The sequence below is a fragment of the Archocentrus centrarchus genome, unplaced genomic scaffold, assembly GCF_007364275.1.
Source record: "Archocentrus centrarchus isolate MPI-CPG fArcCen1 unplaced genomic scaffold, fArcCen1 scaffold_64_ctg1, whole genome shotgun sequence".
In the NCBI taxonomy this organism is placed as follows: Eukaryota; Metazoa; Chordata; class Actinopteri; order Cichliformes; family Cichlidae; genus Archocentrus; species Archocentrus centrarchus.
This window is the reverse complement of record NW_022060281.1, coordinates 303,991-325,514: the sequence shown is the minus strand read 5'-3', so window position 1 is coordinate 325,514 and position 21,524 is coordinate 303,991. Positions and strand designations below refer to the sequence as shown.

General features: G+C 42.2%; 2 long non-coding RNA genes across 2 annotated transcripts; both read left to right on the top strand.

Moving 5' to 3' along the window:
- Positions 1–8,405: 8,405 nt before the first annotated feature.
- Positions 8,406–10,314, top strand: LOC115777686 (uncharacterized). Its single transcript, XR_004019669.1, has 3 exons — positions 8,406–8,484; positions 9,355–9,438; positions 10,180–10,314. It is a non-coding gene; the product is annotated as an uncharacterized LOC115777686 (long non-coding RNA).
- A 9-nt stretch (positions 10,315–10,323) lies between these two features.
- Positions 10,324–12,508, top strand: LOC115777687 (uncharacterized). The gene is made up of 3 exons (XR_004019670.1): positions 10,324–10,335; positions 10,778–10,870; positions 12,302–12,508. It is a non-coding gene; the product is annotated as an uncharacterized LOC115777687 (long non-coding RNA).
- The last annotated feature ends 9,016 nt before the right edge of the window (positions 12,509–21,524 follow it).

The window sequence follows — 21,524 nt, the reverse complement described above, 5'->3', positions numbered from 1 at the left end:
CTTAAAGAAGGATTCCAGGAAGGATCTGTGTTCTTCACCTGTGAGAGAAACAGCTCAAATCCTCAACTCAGAGCTGACAAATGAACTTTGATGGAGTCAAAAAATGAACTGAATTGTTTTCAGTGAGGTTGGTGAACACTATTGTTATAATATTAAATAATAATCACACATCAGGACAAACTTGATGCAAAAACTGTTCATGATCATTAATACTAGGAACCAAACATTAATCAGAATTTTTAAGTATTTACCAGCATTAAATAGAATCATACACTTTATATATCCAAACTAAAATAAACAGTAAATGTCGGTTATGATTAGAGCCAATAAAAATTTTAAAAGCTAAAAATAAGTTACATTAATATATTAAGTCTTTCATGTATTCTGTGTTTAGATTTTTTACCTGTATTAATTAAATTTTTATTTATTTTTAAATATGTAATTGAAATTATGGGATATTATTAATTAAAATAAATGGAAAAATATCCAAATAAATAGTTAAAAATAATAAATAAAATAGAAAATATTAGAAATTGAAAACAATAAAAACTGCATATTTTGTAATTTTTTTACTTGTAGTTGGTGTTGTATATTAAAATTTTGGGTTTGATATATTATTAAAGATATTGTTAAAAATACAGCACAACTTTTAGATCAATTCATGAATATTTTTATTTAAAAATTAAAGTTAAAATTGTGGAACACTATATTTATTTTTATTTGACAGTTTGATTATTTTTAGTCGGTGCTGTGAGCTCTAAATGTTGGAGGCTTTTCAGCTGAGATCCATTTTTAAGAACTAATATTAGAAAGATAGAAGTGTTAAATCAGCTCAAACAATAATGTGAAATCAAATGTATTTTTTAATAAAAGATGTTCCACTTAAAGCATTTCAAAGCTGCCACACTACACATAAAGTATGAAACAATAAGACAAGAGCAACAAATGTGTGAACAATGAAATCTATTGTCTGCTGGATGAGCTGATGATTCAGCAGTAACAGTCTGTGTTACTAAATTCAGCTCCAAGCTGAATGTGTTTGTGGGAACATCAATGTTTTTAGTCTTTCTGCATCATGTGACCCAGATTTTTGGATCTGCTGTCAGATTCAAATGAAGACCATGAAAGCACACAGCAGCTTCAGCTGAGCTGTCAATCAGCAGCAGCAGTCTTATCTGTGGGCCGCCCACAGCAGGGGCCGACGGGAGCTTTGAGGAGCCGTTAGAAAGCACGTGGCCCTCGTCTGATCTCACAGCTCGTCCTCGTTTGGCCTCGGCTGCATCAGAGCGCCACTTCTCCCCAGGTTCACCGGAGGAAACACCACTGCACACAATGCTTTTCCTCCCAGCTGCTGCTCTGTGTTGTCTGTGTTCAGGTGAGTGTTTGCAGCCAATCAGGAGCCAACAAACTCAACCTGGAACAAACACTGTCACACTGACCTTCATCTATCTGTCTGTGTCTCTGCAGCACTGCTTACCATGGCAGCAGAACAGCTGATTCAGGACGATTTAACATTGACCAGGAGAGTTGGAGACAAAGTCTCCTTCAGCTGTGGAGGGACTGAACAGTGTGATCGTGAATGGATATACTGGTACCAGAAGAAAGAAACATTCAGAGTGATTCTTGATATTAATAAGAGTAATGGTGACATAGACAGAAGTTACTCTTCTCATCCTCAACTCAATGATTTCTCTTCTGTAAATACAAATAAAGGCTGGCAGTTAGAGATTAAGCAAGTTAAACGCCATCATTCAGCCACCTACTACTGCTCCTGTGTGAAGGTTGTTTCCCACAGTGAGAAATGATCCGTGCAGCCTGAACAAAAAGATGAACAGATGTCAAACAGTGTTTGTGACAGGAAGAGAGCAGCAAACCACAGCCCAGGTTCACACATTTCACCTCCATCTCAGAGTCACAGACTGAGCTCAGGGAGATTTTTATTGACTGCTGTCAGAAATTCAATTCTATTGATTTCTGTTTCTCACAGATTTTTCATCATGTTTTCAGACACAAACAAGAGGAACAGATGACATCAAAGCTCCAAATCTAAACAAATGTATCCTCAGTCCCACAAAAACATTTATTCAAAGAAAAACAGATCAAAGTGTCAAAGTGAAGAAAAGTCCATCCCTCATTCACAGTGTTAATGTTCTCTTAATGAAACTCTTCCAGCAGCACTTGTTGTTTAACACCTTTCAGCACATTTAAGCAGACACTTTCACTTTGTTACATTTGAAAGACAAATCTTGGACTGATGTCAGCTCAGGATTTTGGGCTTCTAGCAGCGGCTCATTAGGACGCTGATTTGGTCGGACACATTTCCATCAGCTTCCTGTGGATGTTTGTGGATCCCAGAGGATGAATCCTAACAGAGTGACCTTGTGACCTTTGCATTAGCACCACAATTATAACAAATGTTTCTCAACAGTTAAACCCCAGGATCTAGAAAATTGATGTTTTAATTTTAATAACTTAACTGAAACATCAAATTTAGCAGATGGTGAAATTAATATCCAATCAGAAGGCTGAACCTCCTCCAGAGTCAGGCTGTGACTCTGAAGTGTGGTGTTGTATTTGTGAAGCATCTTTGGGAGGAACCGGCGCTTTTCCAGCTGCTGCTGTTTGTAGTGACTCAGCAGTTTTCCAGGTCCACTCAGAAGTACCTGCACAGAAGAAGCTCCTTCCTAAAAGATCTCAAAGAGCTCCAACAGGAGGAGGTCCTGTGGTTGGAACACACACAAGAACAAAGGAGCTCTTTGACCCAATTACTGAACAACAAGCAATTAAAAAAATCACAGATCAAAATAAAAATCAACCAGAAACAATTTGGAAGGAAGAATGAGCCACAAAAAGGGAACATAATTAAAACCAACTTTTCCTGTTCACAGAGACTCAGCTGTAAATGAGCCCCAAACTGAAAGGCTAATGAGGAGAGGTGTGTTTGTTTTTGATACCTGCAGACTGTGAGTGAGTTTCAGAGCTGCAGCAGTGAGGGACCACTGAAGTTAGCTTGGTGCTTGGAGCTACAAACAGCTGCTGGTCAGCTGACCTCAGCAGTCACCATGCAAGCTCTAATGAGGATTAACAAAGATTTAAAATGAGTCCTAACCTGCACAGGTGGACAGAGCAACGATGCCAGGACAGGTGAAATATGTTCCTGTTTCTATTTCCCAGTCAGGAGTCCAGCAGCAGCATTTTGGACCAGCTGCAGTCTGATAGTACTGCCTTCTCCAGTCTGATGTATAAAGAACTGCAGTAATCCAGTCTGGATGGATAACATGGATAACCTTCTCATGTTATTCAGTGAATTCCAGCGCGGTACCCTTATAGGATGATACCTGTGCAACAAGTCCAGTCACTGCTAAATATTCCACAGTCAGCTGTTAGTGGGTGTCGAGTCAAGTCAGTTGAGGTTGAGATCTTGGTTACTCGATGGCCTATGCCTGGTACTATGCGGACAATCATAATTCTGATTTATAAAATTGTAAGGTTGATTTATATGAATGTAACAAATAATTTGTATGATTTTAGTCAGTTGATAAGAATGTGTGTAACACAGAAATGATTTAAAGCACAACATGTTAAGGAAGTTGTGAAATCTTGGAGAATCACTGAGCAGGGTAAAATGAGGAACTGAAACCTGTTGCCCAGGAATAAGTAGGAACAGAGGGGAAAAACAAGCTGAAAATAGTCTTAGATGGAAAGTACCTAACAAGCCATGTATTAACGAGAAATGAAGTAATGGTTAAGCCAAATACCATAATTGGAAGTTGGACAGTAGGGTGATAATTTGTCATGATGATGTTTTAAAACTAGGATGTGTCTTAGAGAGAAACTATAAAAGGTGATGCACAGAAGCATTGAACGGGAATTTCAGGAGCTTCGTCCCCGCGCCAGAACTGCTCTGCAGAGAGGACTTGCCCAACCCTTCTGTGGAATATCAATTAACCCTAACCCTAACCCTAACCCTATCCAGTGAAGATTGGAGGTGCTTCTTCTGCAGGTTTCCATTAATGGGACTATGAATCGAGTTGCAGTGGATTACTGAGGAGCAGCAGAGATTGTAAAAAGGACAAGTTACAGAGGAGCAGAAAATCTATTTCTTTTGGACTTCCCCTTTCTTCCCCTCTTCACTGTGGCAGCAACAGACTAGACTTTGGGTGTGGTCGCTTTTGGCCAGGCACCCACTCGAGGTCTTTTCTTCCAAAAAGGATTAAAGCAGATAACCCGAAAGCTGGAGAGGGAATGGCGTCTCACTAAATTAGAAGATGCTCATTTAGCCTGGAAAAAGAGTTTGTTGCTCTATAAAAAAGCCCTTCGTAAAGCTAGGACATCTTACTATTCATCATTAATTGAAGAGAATAAGAACAACCCCAGGTTTCTTTTCAGCACTGTAGCCAGGCTGACAAAGAGTCAGAGCTCTGTAGAGCCGAGTATTCCTTTCACTTTAACTAGTAGTGACTTCATGGATTTCTTTACAAATAAAATTTTAGACATTAGAGAAAAAATTATTCATAACCATCTTAAAGATTATTCTTCATGTTCGGCTGCTTTCAGCACTGCTGGTATTTGTTTAGACACTTTTGCTCCAGTTGATCTTTCAGAGTTAACTTCAATAGTTACTTCCTCCAAACCAGCAACATGTTTATTAGATCCCATTCCTACTAGACTGTTCAAAGAAGTCTTTCCAATTATTGATGCTTCAATCTTAAAAATGATCAATCAGTCTTTATTAGTTGGCTATGTACCACAGACCTTCAAGGTGGCTGTAATTAAACCTCTACTTAAAAAGCCATCACTTGACCCAGCTGTCTTAGCTAATTATAGGCCAATCTCCAACCTTCCTTTTCTCTCAAAGATTCTTGAAAGAGTAGTTGTAAAACAGCTAACTGATCATCTGCAGAGGAACGGTTTATTTGAAGAGTTTCAGTCAGGTTTCAGAATTCATCACAGTACAGAAACAGCATTAGTGAAGGTTACAAATGATCTTCTTAGAGCCTCTGACAGTGGACTCATCTCTGTTCTTGTCCTGTTGGACCTCAGTGCAGCTTTGATACTGTTGACCATAACATTCTATTACAGAGATTAGAGCTTGCTATAGGTATTAAAAGGTACTGCACTGCAGTGGTTTGAATCATATTTATCTCATAGACTCCAATTTGTTCATGTAAATGGGGAGTCTTCTTCACACACTAAGGTTAATTATGGAGTTCCACAGGGTTCTGTGCTAGGACCAATTTTATTTACATTATACATGCTTCCCTTAGGCAGTATTATTAGAAAGCACTGCATCAATTTTCATTGTTATGCAGATGATACTCAGCTTTACCTATCAATGAAGCCAGATGACACACATCAATTAGTTAAACTGCAGGAATGTCTTAAAGATATTAAGGCCTGGATGACCTCTAATTTCCTGCTTCTAAATTCAGATAAAACTGAAATTCTTGTTCTCGGCCCCACAAATCTTAGAAACATGGTGTCTAACCAGATACTTACTCTGGATGGCATTACTTTGGCCTCCAGTAACACTGTGAGAAATCTTGGAGCTTTTTTGCATTTGCGCAATATTTCTAAAATTAGAAACATCCTTTCTCAGAGTGATGCTGAAAAGCTAATTCATGCATTTATTACTTCTAGGCTGGACTATTGTAATTCATTATTATCAGGCTGTCCTAAAAGCTCCCTGAAAAGCCTTCAGCTGATCCAAAATGCTGCAGCTAGAGTACTGACAGGGACTAGAAAGAGAGAGCATATTTCTCCCATATTGGCTTCTCTTCATTGGCTCCCTGTTAAATCTAGAATAGAATTTAAAATCCTTCTCCTCACCTACAAGGTCTTGAATAATCAGGCACCATCTTATCTCAAAGACCTCATAGTCCCATATCACCCCAACAGAGCACTTCTCTCTCAGACTGCTGGCTTACTTGTGGTTCCTAGGATACTTAAGAGTAGAATGGGAGGCAGAGCCTTCAGCTTTCAGGCGCCTCTTCTGTGGAACCAGCTTTCAGCTTGGATTCGGGAGACAGACACCCTCTCTATTTTTAAGATTAGGCTTAAAACTTTCCTTTATGATAAAGCTTATAGTTAGGGCTGGATCAGGTGACCCTGAACCATCCCTTAGTTATGCTGCTATAGGCCTAGTCTGCTGGGGGGTTCACATAATGCACTGTTTCTTTTCATTCACCTTATTTACTTTGTTTATACTCCACTCTGCATTTAATCATTAATTGATATTAATCTCTGGCTCTCTTCCACAGCATGTCTTTCTCTCCCCTCAGCCCAACCGGTCGCGGCAGATGACCCCCCCTCCCTGAGCCTGGTTCTGCTGGAGGTTTCTTCCTGTTAAAGGGAGTTTTTCCTTTCCACTGTCACCAAGTGCTGCTCATAGGGGGTCGTTTTGACTGTTGGGTTTTCTCTGTATTATTGTAGGGTCTTTACCCACAATACAAAGCACCTTGAGGCGACAGTTTGTTGTGATTTGGCGCTATATAAATAAAATTGAATTGAATTGAATTGAATTGAATTGAACTGAAAGTTTAGTGACTACCTTTATGGCACTAGCTTTACTGTCCTGACTGATAATAATCCATTGACATACGTTCTAACAACCGCCAAGTTGGATGCGGCAGGACACAGGTGGTTAGCTGCCTTGTCCACATATTGTTTTACAGTTAAGTAGAGAGCAGGCCAAATAAACAAAGATGCTGGCGGGTTGTCTTGACGACCCCATAAGCCACCTGAGGAAGATGAGACATTTGTCACAGAAAAAGCACTAATTGATGATATGAAAAAACGTGTCACTGACATGCGTGATGAACTAGATCGTGGAATGTTTTCTGCAATATGTCAGCGTCATTCTGTGTCACTTTCAGCTGAGCCTGATGGCGTAGAGCCCATTGTAATTGTTGAATCCCTTGCTGTCAATCCCACATTGGTACCTCAGATTTATGGTGAAGATATTCTACCATCAATGACTGATGCTGACTGGAGCGCAGCACGAAGAGCCAACCCATCTATCTCTCGTGTCATAACCCTTTTTGAAGGGGCCTCAAAGCCAAATAGCAAGGAAATCAAACTCGAACCCCCTGATGTCCAACTTCTGTGAAAGGACTGGAAGAAGCTTGTGTTCGATAATGGTGTTCTGTACAGGAAGGTTAATGACCAAAATTCCCCAGTGTATCAGTTAGTATTGCCACAAAAGTATCGTGAAAGAGCTCTACGAGGTGTGCATGATGAGGTTGGCCACCTTGGGTTTGAGCGTGCCTTACAGGCCAAGATCATTGAAGATAAGTGCAAAAAATGTCCCCGCTGTCTCATGAGGAAGGCCTTGCCCCAAAAGTCAGCCCTATTAGAAAACATTTATCCCCTACTTATCCCCTCAAGCTTGTGTGTATAGACTGTCTGTTGAGCCAGGCAGTCGAGATACCCAAAATGTGTTGGTGTTGACAGACCATTTTACATAATTTGCCATTGCGCTGCCAACTAGAGATCAAAAGGCTAAGACAATAGCCAAAGCTCTGTGGGACAACCTCATTATTCCTTATGGATTCCCTAGTCATCTGCTTAGTGACCAAGGCAGAGATTTTGAATCTAAAATCATTAAAGAGCTATGCAAACTAATCGGGACAACCAAAATCCGTACCACTCCTTATCATCCCCGGGGGAACCCAGTGGAGAAGTACAATAGGTACACTCTTGGACATGTTAGGCACGTTAGAGGTAAAGGATAAGTACCATTGGGGAGACTGACACGTGCTTATAACTGTACCAAAAACCACACAATGGGTTATTCCCCATATGAACTTATGTTTGGTAGCCAACCAAGGCTGCCAATTGATCTTGCTTTTGGTACTCACCCAGGCAAATGCAGTCACAAATCCTACTCCGACTACATCCAAAAACTTTGTCAAACCCTCCAAGAAAGTTATGCCCTGGCATCTGAACATTCAAGGAAGATGGGTGGAAAAAAAACAAAGCACACTCTGACAGGAACATCAGAGCTGCTGAACTGTTTGTCAGACCAGAAAATAGGGATGGTCCAAACCGCACCCTGCATAGGGATTTGCTCCTCCCTTGTGGGTTCTTATCTGTGGGAGACCAGACTGAATCTAAGCCCCAAAATGGAAATCCAAGGAAATTAAGGACCAGGAGTACACTCAAAAAAAGGAATTTAGGTTGTCATTACATTAAAAAAATAGTAACATGTTCTTTTAACAAAATAATTTCATGTTTCAAAGGCAAACGTGATAAAATCATGTCAGATAAGCATGAAATTTAACAACCTAACGTTCATGAAATTCAGTCATGTTGAGATAACATGATTCAATGGAGTCAGAATGATCTTGCGCCGAAGACGGAGCAGCGAGATCACGGGAGATCACGCGAGATCACGTGAGATGACATACCATTTGGTGTGCCCGGGAAATTTCGAATGGCAGTTATCAAGCGAAGAAGGAAGTTGGCTGGCGTGCATCATAAAAGGTAAGATTCAGTCTTTTTTTTTTCTCGTTCGTCTAAATGCAAATGATAATATGTGAATCAAATCATCAGCAGACTTTTAATCATTTTCCGTAATATTTGGTCGCGTAACATGTTTGTTAGCTAAAGTGACGATAGTTAGCTGGCAATTATTCGTGCTTCTCTACCATTTGCGCCAATGTTTTGCCTGTTCCATGCTTGTATGTGGCACATTATTTTATGTTGTGTGGATTAAATAGGTTAATTTTAGGCACAAACAATGCTTCGTTTTAACTCTGCAGCTCCTGGAGCGATGTCGCTCGCGCTCCATTCATTTTTTCCTATAGAACTTGTGTGATGAGGCCACCGTGGCTTCACACAAGTTCCATAGGAAATGAATGGAGAGGGAGCGACGGATTTCCATCATATGGACAAAACGACCCTTTAACACGAGTGGATCATCGCGTACAAGTTTTTCCACGCCTCCACAGCTCTGTGCTGTGAGCGTGCATGCGTGTGTTGTGCTCGCTGTGCAGAGGTCAGCTGTTATTTTTTCTTTACGTCAGCTGAAGCCACCGTTAGCAGCCATCGTTCAGTGTTGGTCTTGTGCGAAATTCTGTTCCCCTGTGAAAATCTGTTCCCCCTGTGTCGGGAGCACGCACTGCAGCCAGAGAGGCGGATCGAACTGTCTTCAGCAAACCTCATTTGGTATTTTCCCCAGTGATTTATGTACAACCTTCCCTACCACCCCTAACGTGCCCTATATTTCCAGTTGTTATTATCATGTTGCATTCCAGAGACCTATACCAAAAGTTTGAATACATGTATAGATGCACCTCTGCTCAGGATGAATTAAATATTTTAATGGTTGAAAATTTATCTGATCTCTTTCAGAACATCACTTGTCTGTTGTTCATCTGCATGAGTACCAGTGAAGGGGGTCATCGGCCATCAAGTTTTTGATTTCAGTGGTTAATAGTAAGTTTTACCAGATCTGAAGTGACTGATTCTAATGTTGGAGTGCTTATAAAGCTAAACCTGCATGTGAAGAAGCCAAAAAAAGCAGAAGTAAATTACTGCCCCAGCTATCCAGCCGGTGAAACAGCAGAGACACTGGAAGAGTTGAGAGTGACGCTCCTCTCAGAAGTAAAAAAGAGAAACAATCATCAGAAGTTGGCAGAAATGATGGACAAGACCTTTGCACTCAGAAGGCAAGAATGTATTTGGAGAGGCCCCCATGATAGCAACAAGGTGGCGAGCTCTCTTCCATGTTTGTGACATAAATGGATGAATGCATAAAAGAACAAGCCCCACTGCATGCAATGTGTCACAATACATATTGGCAGACTCCGAGAAGTTACTCATACTGATGTGGATTTACTGAAGGCCAGCAACTGTAGCCTAAGGCTACATTCACACTGCAGCCTGAAGTGACCCAAATCTTTTTTCTTTTTTTTTTGCCCTTATGTGACCTGTATCTGATCTTTTCATGTCAGTCTGAACAACATTGGATTTCACAAAAAAATCGGAATTGAGCATTAAGGCCTGCACTGTGAATGTAGCTTTAGTTGGCCTTCTGACAAAGAAAGTTCATGTATAGATAAAAACATTTATTATGCATTTACATTTCTTAAACAGAACTGCTATCTCAAACGTTTACCAAAGGTGACGGTACAGTGCCAAACTAAGTTTTGTCTACTTTTTTGGTTTTTTTTGTAGGTGAGTGCAGAGTTCGAGAGAATCACAACAATCCATTTGCAGTCAACATTCTTCTCCAGGCTTGATGTTCAATCTGCAAACCTAATGAAGGCGTATGCCAAGAAAGGAGGCGTTCAAGGGAGAAAAATCAAGACCATCCTGGTACCCATAACCCAGGTATGATACCAGTGTAAAAGTGACATTACTGAAAACTTGTCTATTGTAGAAATGACTGAGCACCACATCCTTTGTTAAACTAGAAGGATGTAAACTGTTTTGGAGTGGTCTACTTTTCACATATTTCAGGCATAAATATTTCTTAGATGACATCTTCAACTAGGTGGTAAAATAAAATGTTAAAATAATTCATTTTAATCATGGCGTGATGAAAGGAAAACACAAAGTAGTAAAAATAGTTAAGTAATGGATTCTTAAAGATCTTTTAAACAGACTATCCCTGATCAAACAATCTAAGCTGTATAAAATGTTAGCCACTGATCACTTTTATATTATGACTTCCTTTGAATTTAGTTAAGTTTCCAAGTGTGTGAACCTACACTGCTGGATTGTTGAAATTGTGTTTTCACTGCTTTCTTCTTTTTCTGATCTGCATATTAAGAATGAAACTATTGAAGTCAGAAGAGAATACATCCTCAAAGGTCTCTGCATGTACCTGAATGAAGACCCAGAGAAGCTGGTGAAGGAATACCTGGTATGTTAATTTACCTATGTGTTTATGATAGGGATGATCAGAGTTGGAGTTAATTGGGCTTCCTGTGTATTCCTATTAGATTTAAAATTATGTTAAGAGAAGGTCATTAAAACTCTTCTTTTTCTTCTTTCTCTTGGTTAAATTTCCAGTTTCCAATTTATTTATAATGCACATTTAAAAATAACAAAAATTTGACCAGACATTTAAAAACATGCACCATACTTTGGCACAATCACAAACCGCCCTTACCTACTAGACATTTACAACCCATTGTTACTCTAAATTGAATCACATGCTGTCGTTGAGGGTCACTTGAAGAAGGGGGAAGGTATAAGCACTGACTTGTGGGACGTCTTTACTAGGGCTGGGTGATATATCGAGTTTTTAAGAAATCTCGATATATATTTTTATATGCGATATAAGATGAGACAATATCATTTATATCGATATAGTCATGTTACAGTCATACTTGTTTGTCTCTGAAAAACTTCACACTGCCTCGCCTTTCTCCCTCACCGCTTCACCCATAAATAATGCAGGAAGCGACAGCATGGCAGTGTTGCCAACTTAGCGAATTTGTCACTAGATTCAGTGGCTTTTCAGACCCCGCTGGTGACTTTTTTTTTTTTAACCAAAAAGCACCTCGCGACCAATGTAGCGACTTTTCCCGGTGATGTCGCCGATTTTTGAAGAGTTTTGGAAACCTGAAATCCTCCGCTGTTGCTGTGTTTTGTGTACATACAGCCTTCATACTGTGTCCGTTTATATGCTTTGGCATTGCCTGGACCCCCAAGAGTCCCTGGCCATACCACAACTAGATAGCATAATTTGGTTTGCACTGTAAGTCATGTGACCTTAAAAGCGGACGTGGGTCTTTTTTGTGTGAATGCATTGTCATGGCATTTACTCCATCATGGGAACAAGACAGGTTCTGCACATGGAAGATGTTTGGTTTGTATACAGAGTTGCTATGGAGGGCTTTGTACTCGCCCATAAGTATGACTGGTTTGGAATGACAGGCAATGTGGCAGACCCTCCAAGCAAACTTGCAAATTGAGGGTGACTGGCCATGAAATACTGGGCCTGTTTGGGATTCACCCTCTGTCCTTGTCTTTCTGACAATAACAAACACACATACCCTACTTTAGCTCCTAGTTTTTCCTGTAATGAGACAATATACCTTTTCCAAATTGGAAAATCTAACGCTGGACTCACGATTACCACAGACAGGCCTATGGTGGAGCTTAGTTGTTGGAAGTATTTCACAATGACTCAGTCAAATTTTTATGTTAATTGGTTATTTGATTACATGTGTTTTGTTATGAATATGGATTAGGGTAGTGAAAGCTGTTTTACATACTGTAAAGATTGTGTACTGTAAATATGAATGCAGTGAAAATCAATTTAAGAAATCTTTATTCTTTTTTGCAGGATGTCAATGAAGGTGCTCAAACGGCCATAGCAGAGACTGCGTTTGAAATCTTTGTCCTTCAAGCAGAAGGTGCAGAGCCTGGTGATGACCCCATGGATGTTGGGAGTGGAAGTGATGAGTAACTTGGACAGTGTATCTTTTGCTGTAGAGATGTTGCTGGGTCTTGTCTATGTGCTAAGAGAGGCAAGAGAGTTTATTCCTTGTTTAGTAGTCAGCTAGCATCTGCACTGCCCATGTAAAAGTAAATGCATTACATTTTTGGAAATACATTTTTGGAAATACAATTCTATTGTATTTTTTCTAATTTGTTGTGTATTCTTTCCACCCTTTCAACCAGTACTGTTAAAACACTTAATTTATTAACACTAAAAAACTATTCTTTAAGGTAACGTAATTCAATCATGGAAAGTATTTCCACAAGATTAAATTGCTTTCTTTCAGCATAAAGCAAATTTGTTAGGCTAACTTAATTTCCATGAATTGGATCAACTTAATTAAGTAGTGTAGTTATACCACTGTAAAATAAGTTGAATTCAACTAAATTTGAATTCATCTGAAACAAGTAAATTCATTTAGTTGGTCCAAAACATTACAAATTAGTTGGGCTGGCTCTATTAAATTAAATTGGGCCCAACTATAGTAAATAGGTTGAATCAACCTTAATAAATTAAGTTGAACCAACACAGGTGCTTTAAATTGGAGCAACAGAATTACATAATGCTGAAATAAAGTAAAGTAATCATGTGGAAATCTTTTCCATGATTTTTTTAATGTTAATCCAAAGAGTTATTTTTTTGAGTGTACAACAAACAGTGCTGAGGCAAATGGAGATGAAGGAGCATACAGTGATGAGGATGAACCGAGTGATAAAGAGGAAATGTTTACTCACAAGGAGTCCCTACATTCAAACAGAAGTCATTCCTCCTAGATCCCAGTCACTCAGAAATGTCCCTCCAATTACATCAGCTCCTGACACCAATGTGATGCACCAAACATCCATGCCTGGCTTCTCCATACCTACCATTGACAGACAACATGAAGTCTAGAGATTTGAGGAATTTAGTCACCATTTTGTAAGCACTGAAACCATATAATTGGTCCAGTGACGTGTGAATGCCACTGAGAGTGTCATAATCCGGGGCCAGTGGCCCAGTGTTTTGTGTTCTTTTGGTTATGTTTTGTTACATCTCTGATTATGTTATTTGGTTTCTTTCATGTGTGTCTTCAGTTTGTTATGGTTTGAGTGGGTCTTCAGTTTATTATGGTTTTGAGTTTAGTCGGGGTTTTGTATCCTTTTCTTGTCTTTCCACGTCTCGGTGTTCAGCATTTATTAGTTACTGGCCTCTTGTCTATGTTATTTCCTCATGTTGTGCTCAGTCTGCATTTGTGTCTCTGTTTACTTCCTGTTTTAGTTTGATAGTTTAGTGCTCCCTGTGTGTCATGTCTAGTTTGTCTTCCCCTGTTTAATTTGTTAGATTCTGTTCACCTGTGTCCTGTGTTCCCCCAGCTGTTTCTTGTTTCCCAACATTACCTCCTGTGTGTATTTCAGGCCCCTGTGTTTGCTCTGTTCCTTGTCGCATCCTCCCTCATGAAGGTGTGGTTCTGTTCCTGTTGTTGCCGACTCTTTGTCAACCTCAGTTTTGTATATTTTGGGATTACTTCTGTAAATAAAGTCATCACTTTTATTGGGTCCTGCCTTCGGAGTTCTGCATTTGGGTCCACCCTGCTCGCCACACCGCTCACACATGACAGAGAGTGGATTAAGTTACGGAGAATTTCCTGGCTGTTAGGGCTGTTTTTTTGCTGATAGAATCCGCTTCTAAGGAGTGAGCTGGGATGCCTGAGGACTGGATGCTGGAGATATCTACCCAGGATGTCTCGTACCAAGGCCACCTGTTCCCAGGAGGGTGGTAGGACCTGAAAGTATTTTCTTTCTTTTTTTTTCTCCTTCTTCAGGGGAATTTGTTAATTTTCCTTCATTTTACCTGAGATCTCAGACAATTTTATTTGCGGCTTTTCTTTGGGTCAGAACTTGTTCCATAACTAACTGGGAGTAACTGAACTCTACTCTAAACACTCTGACACAAGTGAATTTAAACTGGTGTGGATAGTGTGTTCAGATGACATTATAGGAACGGAATCAAGAAAAACTGAAGAATTGAATTATTCTTTTGTTGTTCTAAAAATACATTGCTTACTAATCTAAGAATGTTGAGTGTGTTTATTGTGGTTCAAGAGGTTTCCTTTGAAATTCATACAGCTGTCATCATCAATCTCCTACGGATCTAAGAGAAGTAACCCTGATTGTGTATACTTTGGCTATTCCAACAAATCAGAATAATAGATTCTTGCAGCCTGGACTGCTGCATCCTCGAAGGGTTGCATTTTGTTTACATGAAACAGCAGTAGGATCATCTTCTGGGACAGTAGCACACCTTCTTGGACGACCTCTGTCTGCTGCATTTTGAAGGCTTTAAGATTTCATCAGCGGCAGCCTGGGAAACACGACTCTCACTACATCTGTAATCACACAAGCAGCAAATGCTCTGTGGCTTCACTATTTTAAACACGACTTACACAGGAGGAACGTCTTTGATGCATCGAGCTGATGTTTTCCACATTCTTCCAGGTCTAACTGATCCTCCTCCAACGTCTTCAAAGAAAGGGTAGCCAGGATGGAGGAAATCCATAGTAGAGAGCAGGGAGGGACAAAAAACTTCTTCTCAATATCATATGATACATTCAATAATGCATAAGTAATGTTATATTACATACACAGACACAGCACACACTTTTGTTGAAGCTACTAAGCACCGTTTGTCATAGTTGCTGCTATGGGAGGCGAGGCAGAGGACCCCAATGCAGGACTCAGAGGCAAGAGCTAAATTTAAGCTTTGTCTTCATTGGCGAGCGTACAACATAAAGGAGGGCCTGCTGAGAGTCAGCAGCACAAACTAAGAACTCGCTAGATCTATGAGCTTGGACTGTGAACATGAACTATGAACTTAATGTGAACACAAGGCACAGAACAGGAGAGTCTACATCAGGGATCCTCAAATCTAGGCCTCGAGGTCCAGTATCCTGCAGGTTTTAGATGTGTCCCTGATCCAACACACCTAATTCAAATGGCCGAATTACCACCTCAGTATGCAGTCAAGTTCTTCAGAGTCCTGCTAATGACTTCTATATTTCACTCAGGTGTGTTGGAGCACATCTAAAACACATCTAAAACCTGCAGGACACCGGACCTCGAGGCCTGGATTCGAGGATCTCTGGTCTACATCAACAACGATGACGAGGACGCATCAAAGGAAAACGCAGAAAACAGCTGTGTCCAAATTCAGGGGTCACAACCTCTTGAAGGACAAAGCCCACGAAGGCCAGAAGTGAGTGGCTGTGAAACTGGACGGTGTAGCCTTCATATCTGCATCACCCACCCTTACGTCAGCATAGCTCCTGTTGCCTAGCAACTGTGACAGTGGGAAGCACAGCTGTGGAAAAGAAGCTGATATAATGGAGCCGAAGTTTTTGCTCTTTTTTGTGGTTTATTTAATACCAACATTAATTCAAAATAAGCTGTTAAAACAAGGATAACACATTTCAACATCAAGGAATAAAGACCAAATTATTAATTTCCAAATTTATTAACAGCTCTCTATTTAGTCATTAAAGTTAAATAAAACTATCCAGTTATGATGCTTAACTTTAATCTCAGCCAAACTGATTTGCTGAGGAACAAAAAAACACTGACATAAACCAAACATCAGCTGTTAGAGATCATCTGAGTGAGTTATATCTGTGTTTATCTTCCACTCAGCGCTGAAAGCCAGCGAGGGTTTGAAAAGGATGTGCCGGGAGTCGGGCGTTCTCTCCGGCTATAGCGAGCCTCGAGAGCCTGGTCAGCTGACAGGTACACGGCACGAAAAGAGGCATATCCGTCCCCGTATACTGACGCTGGCGCACCTAGTTATCGTCAGCTTTCGTCAGCATACGGGGCAGCGCATATTCGTTCGCCTGAGACGGATATGGTCGTTTACGTACCACTAGAATCAGCGGGGGGTAGAGGTACGGGGGGAGCCGGCAGGCGCGAGGTGTTAACGACTCCACTTTACATATGAATAGCAGCGCCTCAAGCTGAAGCAGCGGCAAGAGACCCACGTGGCTTCTCAGTCATTGGATGATAAAAATGACATCACAATTCAGTATTCACATGTGATTGGTTGGTAGATCTGTCCCCCCATTGGCCTTTATAAAGACAGGCCTGGGTAAGCCCCTCCCTAATAAAAATTACTTTTAATTATTATTTCTGTGATATACCTTTTATGTTATGATGTATTCATGCCATGCTAATAACCTCAACTAAAATGAATTCAATTAAGAGAAACAAATTGTGAGGCACAAGTTTGAATTTTTTTTTTGTTTTATTTATAAAGCAATATGCACATACACACACACACACACATCATATAATCTATATATATAAAGAAAACAAAACCATTATGACATTTTTTTTTTTTTTTTTTTTCCCCAAGATGGCGCCACGGTAGGCAGCCTGTTACTGCAGCTCCCAGGTTACTTCCCTTTCTTGTGTGCTTTTCTTGTGTTTTTAGTTTTTCTTTCAGACTCTTAGTTTCGTAGTTATATTAGATATCAAACCCGTCATGGACCTGCGAAGTTTCATTAGAGTAGTGGCATTCCTTATACTCTTTTTGGGACTTTTCACCACTTCATCTGGAGAACCGGTGAGCCACTCTATTGTTTACAGCCGGGATCAGCTGTTAGCCCTGTGCAACAGGAGCGTACTCCCGGAGGAGCGACCCGAGATTCCGAAGGAATTACGGCGTCGGAGGAGGGGATGCAGAGCTGGAGCGAAGTACCGGGAGAGGAGGAGACGGTACAAACCGAGCATTCCATCTATTCTCATGGGTAACGTAAGATCTTTACCCAACAAGATGGAAGAGCTGGCGGCGCTAACCAGACTGCAGTGGGAGTACCAGCAGAGCAGCCTCCTGCTGTTCACGGAGACTTGGCTCACGGATCACACACCGGACTCCGTCGTAACATTGGAGGGCTTTCAGCTGGTGAGAGCGGACCGGAGCATGAGGGAGAGTGGTAAGAGGAGAGGTGGGGGACTGGCGATGTACGTTAATGAGAGATGGTGTAACCCAGGACACATCACTGTGAAGGAGCAGCGCTGTACCAAAGACATTGAACTGTTAGCGGTTAGCGTTCGGCCATACCACCTGGCCCGGGAGTTTTCACATGTTATTGTGTTAATTGTTTACATCCCGCCGTCGGCCGACGCTACAGCAGCCTGTGAGGACATCCACACCACCGTCTCTCAGTTACAGACGGCACATCTGCAGTCCCTGATTATCATCTCTGGGGACTTCAACCATGCCTCACCTTCTTCCACTCTCCTTAACTTCACCCAATATGTCGACTGCCACACAAGGGACAATAAAACTATAGACCTGCTGTTTGCCAACACAAAGGAGGCTTACAGCTCATCACCTCTACCCCCGCTTGGCCACTCAGACCACAACCTGGTCATTCTTCACCCCACCTACACCCCCATTGTGAAGAGGAAACCCCCCACCAAGAAGACAATAAGACTGTGGTCTGAGGACTGCAGTGAGGCCCTGAGAGACTGTTTTGAATGTACAGACTGGCAGGAACTCTGCAGGCCTCACGGTGAGGACATTGACACCCTCACCCACTGCATCACAGACTACATGAACTTCTGTGTGGAGAACACTGTGCCAACCAAGAAGGTACGGTGCTTCTCCAACAATAAACCGTGGGTGACCCCAGAGCTGAAGGCCCTGCTGAACGAGAAGAAGAGGGCCTTCAGATCTGGAGACAAGGAGGAACTGAGGAGAGTGCAAAAGGATGTAAAATACAAGATCCGGAGAGGCAAAGAGAGCTTCAGGAGGAAGATGGAGGAACAGCTCCAACATAACAGAGTCCGAGAAGTCTGGAGAAACATGAAAAAAATCTCTGGCCACTTTGAGGACAATGGAGGAGCCACAGTGTCTGCTGACCGGGGGTGGGCTAACAACTTGAATCTGTTTTTCAATAGATTTGACTCTGGGTCGTTGACCACCTCCCCCACCCCTCAGCTCCCATCTGCCCCCTTCCCTATGCTGACCCCCCTCTCTCCTGGTGCAATGCCATCATTGCCTGCGCTCTCCTCACCCTCACCCACAGCGGAGCCAGCCCCATCAACCACCCAAACCCAGCCTCACATCCACCTCACAGCTGATCAGGTGAGAAGTCAGCTCAGGAAGATGAAGATCAGGAAGGCAGCGGGTCCAGATGGAATCAGCTCCAGACTGCTCAGGGACTGTGCAGACCAGCTCTGTCAGGTGGTCCTGCACATCTTCAACCTGAGCCTGAATCTGGAGAGGGTTCCTGAACTGTGGAAGACTTCCTGCATAGTTCCAGTGCCAAAGATCGCACATCCCAGGGAGTCCAACCACTACAGACCTGTGGCCTTGACTTCTCACCTGATGAAGACCATGGAGAGGCTCATCCTGCACCACCTCCGCCCACTGGTGAGCTCAGCGCTGGACCCCCTGCAGTTCGCCTACCAGCCTGGCATCGGGGTGGACGATGCCGTCATCTACCTGCTGCACAGATCCCTCTCTCACCTAGAGCAGGCAGGGAACACTGTGAGGGTCATGTTCTTTGACTTCTCCAGTGCTTTCAACACCATCCAGCCTGCACTGTTGAGAGGGAAGATGGAGGGAGCCGGAGTGGACAAGCAGCTGACGGCATGGATCATCAACTACCTCACCAACAGACCACAGTATGTGAGGTGCCATGACTGTGTGTCTGATGTAGTAGTCTGCAGCACGGGGGCGCCACAGGGCACTGTCCTCTCACCCTTCCTGTTCAGTCTGTACACCTCAGATTTCAGGTACAATTCAGACCATTGCCACCTACAGAAGTTCTCAGATGATACGGCCATCATCGGATGCGTATCAGATGGGAACGACCAGGAATACAGGGGGGTCATCAGTGACTTTGTCGGCTGGTGTGAGAACAACGCACTCCAAATCAACGCCAGCAAGACGAAGGAGATGATCATAGACTTCAGGAGGAAGCCACCCCCTACAGCACTGGTGAACATCCAGGGAAAGGACATTGAGACAGTGGTCTCCTACAAGTACCTGGGTGTTCATCTCAATAACAAGCTGGACTGGAGTACAAACACGGACGTCCTGTATAAGAAGGGCCAGAGTCGACTCCACCTGCTGAGGAGACTGAGGTCCTTTGGTGTCTGCAGGACTCTGTTAAAGACCTTTTATGACACAGTGGTAGCATCTGCCCTTTTCTACGCAGTGGCCTGCTGGGGGGGTGGATGCACCGAAAGGGACAGGAGCAGGATCGACAAACTGGTGCGGAGGTGTAGCTCTGTGTTGGGATGTCCTCTGGAGTCTGTGATGGTGGTGGGTGAGAGGAGGATGTTAGCAAAGCTGACATCCATCATGGACAACCCCCATCACCCTCTGCATGAGACCGTGGGTGAGCTGAGCAGCTCCTTCAGTCAGAGACTGAAACATCCTCGCTGCAGGAAGGAGCGCTTTCGCAGGTCATTCATCCCAACAGTAGTTAGACTGTATAACACATCATAATGTCTTGAGTCACTTGGACACTTTACCTCCTCTGCCATCACTTTATCCATACAGTCAGATACATTTTATTTATTACACTCACCCATATAATGCATACCGTGTATGCTGTGTACCTTACCGGCTACAAATGTATATAATATTTTGATATCTTTATATAGTGTTTGACGTGTGTGTGTATATGTGTGTATATGTAAATGTGGGTATTGACACTGATATATATATTTATGTATATAGTGCTTATGTATATGTGTATAGTTTTTTGCTATTTTATTTTATTCTATTGAATTTTAGTTTTAGTTTTTAGTTTAGTTATTTGTTCTTACTCATCCTTTTCATTTTTTTCTCTGTATTGAGCTGCTGTAATGCACAAATTTCCCCGTCGTGGGATCATTAAAGTTTTATCTTATCTTATCTTATATAATGCTTTGCTACTTCTGGGCCATGTGGTGGTGGCTTTCTCTCAGAGCATGGTCCAGCATACAAACACTTATGGTGCACAGTGTTGTATTTAGGGTGAGCTTCTAGTCTGTCTTTCACATCCCTCTGCAGCTTTTGATACTGTCACTTGGTGTTGGCTCTCACTGCGGTATTGTATCACTTCCTGTTCCTGTTTCAGAGCACAGTGTTTTGCTGTCTGTTAGCTGTTATATCTGTATAACTCGATTTATCTGAATAATAACATATTTTAGTGTAATCTTCACCTACTTTAAATAGCATACTCTTTGCTGAATCACCTGTATTCACATTACTCACTTTATTTGTTTTTAGAAATTCGCTAGCTTAGCTCAGCTAGTAGCTTAGCCCTTAGCCGACTCACTACCAGCATGGCTTCTTCTCCTGTCTCTCCTGCACTTTCCTGCTCTGGGTGTCACATGTTTAGTTACTCCTCGGCCTCCTTTAGCAGTAACGGTACTTGTAATAAATGTAGTCTGTTTGTAGCTCTGGAGGCCAGGCTTTCTGAACTGGAGACTCGGCTCCGCACCCTGGAAAATCCTACATCTAGCCAGGCCCCTGTAGTGGGTGCGGACCATGGTAGCTTAGCCGCCGTTAGCTCCCCCCCAGCAGATCCCGAGCAGCAGGGAAAACAGGCCAGCTGGGTGACGGTGAGGAGGAAGCGTATTCCTAAGCAGAAGCCCCGGGTACACCACCAACCTGTTCACGTCTCTAACCGTTTTTCTCCACTCGGCGACACACCCGCCGAGGAACAAACTCTGGTTATTGGTGACTCTGTTTTGAGAAACGTGAAGCTAGAGACACCGGCGACCATAGTCAAATGTCTTCCAGGGGCCAGAGCAGGCGACATTCATGGAAATTTGAAACTGCTGGCTAAGGCTAATCGTAGATTTGGTAAGATCGTTATTCACGTCGGCAGTAATGACACCCGGTTACGCCAATCGGAGGTCACTAAAATTAATATTGACTCGGTGTGTAACTTTGCAAGAACGATGTCGGACTCTGTAGTTTTCTCTGGGCCCCTCCCCAATCAGACCAGGAGCGACATGTTTAGCCGCATGTTCTCCTTGAATCGCTGGCTGTCTGAGTGGTGTCCAAAAAAATGACGTGGGCTTCATAGATAATTGGC